This window comes from Curcuma longa, chromosome 4, assembly GCF_044706935.1.
Source record: "Curcuma longa cultivar G26 ecotype Majalengka, Jawa Barat chromosome 4, ITB_CL_G26_1.1, whole genome shotgun sequence".
NCBI classification, from domain to species: domain Eukaryota; kingdom Viridiplantae; phylum Streptophyta; class Magnoliopsida; order Zingiberales; family Zingiberaceae; genus Curcuma; species Curcuma longa.
In genome coordinates, this window is record NC_133864.1 from 12463489 (window position 1) to 12466335 (window position 2847).

General features: G+C 35.7%; 1 long non-coding RNA gene across 1 annotated transcript; it reads left to right on the plus strand.

The window, feature by feature from the left end:
* The first annotated feature begins 795 nt into the window (after positions 1–795).
* Positions 796–1681, plus strand: LOC141826534 (uncharacterized). The gene is made up of 3 exons (XR_012601642.1): positions 796–853; positions 1577–1604; positions 1668–1681. It is a non-coding gene; the product is annotated as an uncharacterized LOC141826534 (long non-coding RNA).
* Positions 1682–2847: the final 1166 nt, after the last annotated feature.

The following is a 2847-nucleotide window of genomic DNA, read 5'->3' on the forward strand; positions in this document are numbered from 1 at the left end:
TCGCCAAATTGGCGACGAATATGCAAATTCGTCGCCAAATTGGCGACGAATAAGCTGTTCGTCGCCAATTTGGCGACGAATTCGGCGACGAATCGGTTTTCGTCGCAAAAAACTTAATTAAACCCTAGATCCGAACTTTCCTTTTCTTCTCCCACGCGAAGTTTCTGCTGCCGAAGTCTCTCTCGCCGAATCTCGCTCGCCGGATCTCTCCCTCTCTCCCTCGCCGGATCTTTCCCTCGCCGGAGCTCTCTTCCTCGCCGGAGCTCTTCCTCGCTGGTTCTCTCCCTCACCGTAGCTCTCCCTCGCCGCCGGATCTCGCTGATTTCGCCGGATCTATCCCTCGCCGAAGTTCTCCCTCGCCGGATCTCCCTGATTTGTCGCCGAGATCTCTCCGAAAGCTTTCCTCCTCACGTGGTAACCTTCCTCCTTCCTTTTTCCTCTTTTCTTCTGTGTTTTTCGCCGCTGACGCCGTTGGAGGGACATCGCCGGACGTCGGGCGGCGCTGCCTGTCCCTGGACTTGTGTAGTCATTGACCTTATGGTACCAGTTTAGGTCATGTTTTACTGCTACCATTTCAATTGATCCTCCATAATCCTTGCTATTGTCATGGCTTTGGTATACTATTGCCTCAACAATGAACTTAGAACTGCCACTATCTTTCCTACATATCAAGTAGTATGTATTGTCATATTGATCACATTGATTCTTGAATACATTGCAGTTTTATTCGGCTTCTTTTACAGAAGATATTCATCAGGTTGTTACTCATGTTTCAACTTGTTATCCTAAATCAAAGTTGTATTCTATTGGCTGGTCTCTTGGTGCAAATATCCTTGTTCGCTATCTTGGTCAGGTATGAGCTCTTGTTAGTTGTCAATAATCATTGTTCATGAGTTTTTTAAAAATTATTATTAATATTGTATAGTATTGTTGTTATTATTATGATTATTAAAATAGCCTCTGTAATAAGATCCATGGAAAAATCACTAAAATATGAAGTCACTTTCTCTGATCACAGGAATCTCAAAATTGCCTTCTTTCTGGAACAGTATCGTTGTGTAATCCTTTTAACTTAGTAATTGCAGATGAAGATTTCCACAAAGGTTTCAATAATGTATATGATAAAGCTCTTGCAAGAGGTTTACGAAAAATTTTCAAAAAGTAAAAACTTAAATATTTTTGTTTTATGTCGGTAAGTAATATTTACAAATTCAATCAATGTTTACTTAACAGAGATGTTCTCCTTGGATTTTAGGCATGCACTTTTATTCGAAGGTTAATTTTTCCTTGTATAGGTTAATTTTCATGTTAAAAAATTTTTCCTAGGTTAATTTTCATGATGCTTATCAAAGATAGTTTCTACCTCATATGCTTAGAAATGTTATGGTTGGTATTAGATTTTTGGTAGAATACATAATATTTTTATTGTGCTAATGTTGCTATTTAGATTGCAATAAATGTGGTAGGACAAGTTGTGTATTAATTAATTTTTTTCATAATTAGTATTGCTTTAATTTTTTTAATTTATAAATATTTTATTTTTTATTGATTAATATTGTACTTTTATTTTGAACAGGGTTGATGAAACCAAGGATGACTAAGAAGTAAGTTTTTATATTTTATACTTGTACAAAATAAAGTTATAATATTTTTATTTTCTTATGTAGGAAAAGAAAAAAAAACTACGATGAAGAAGAAAGTGATGCAGAAAGTATTATCTGAGGCCGATGCCGTGGACGGTGATACTTTTTGTTTCTTATCATTTTTATACTTTATTATGAATGGATGTTATGTTTGGATGATGTTATGAATTGTTTGATACTTGGGAGTAATTGTTATGTTGTTATGGATACTTTTGTTATGTTTGATACTTTGGATATTTTTTGTTTATTGTATATATGATGTTATGGATTGTTATGATAATTAGAATGTGTTTAAATGTTGATATGTGAGTAATTGTAATATAGGATGTGATAGGATGTGAATTATGTGATGATTATAATTTGAAATGTTTGTATATGTAAACAGGATCCATATTTTGAAGAAATAAATTGAAACTAAGATTTTTTTTTAATTTAGCGACGAATTTTGCGACGAATCATGAATTCGTTGCAAATATGTCGAAAAATACTTTATATCATAATTTGGCGACGAAAAACTAATTGGCGACGAAAAGTTTTCGTCGCCAATTGGCGACGAATTTTAGTTTTTCGTCGCCAAATTCATCGTCAATTGACCGAAAATTCTCTTCTTTTTCTCATCCACTATGGCGACGAAAATCTCTTTCGTCGCCAAATTAGGGGGACGAAAATCAGAATTCGTCCCCAAATTGGCGACGAATTCTGATTTTCGTCCCCAAATTGCCGACGAATTCTGATTTTCGTCCCAAAATTTGGCGATGAATTTTGATTTTCGTCCCCAAATTGGCGACGAATTCTGATTTTCGTCCCAAAATTTGGCAACGAATTTTGATTTTTGTCCCTAAATTGGCGATGAATCTTGATATTCAGAAAAATTTGGCGACGAATTCTGATTTTCGTCCCCAAATTTGACGACGAATTCTGATTTTCGTCCCCAAATTGGCGATGAATTTGGGGACGAAAATATTTTCGTCGCCAAATTTGCAACGAATTCTGATTTTTGTCCCCAAATTTAGCGACGAATTCTGATTTTCGTCCCCAAATTGACGAATTTGGCGACGAAAGATATTTTCGTCGCCAAATTTGCAACGAATTTATAATTTTTCGTCGCCGAGAGTTGCGACGCGCCATTTGCAACGAAAAAAAATTCGTTGCAAATTTCATCGCAAAAAAATTCTTAGCGACGAAAATTTTTGATTTTTTCGTC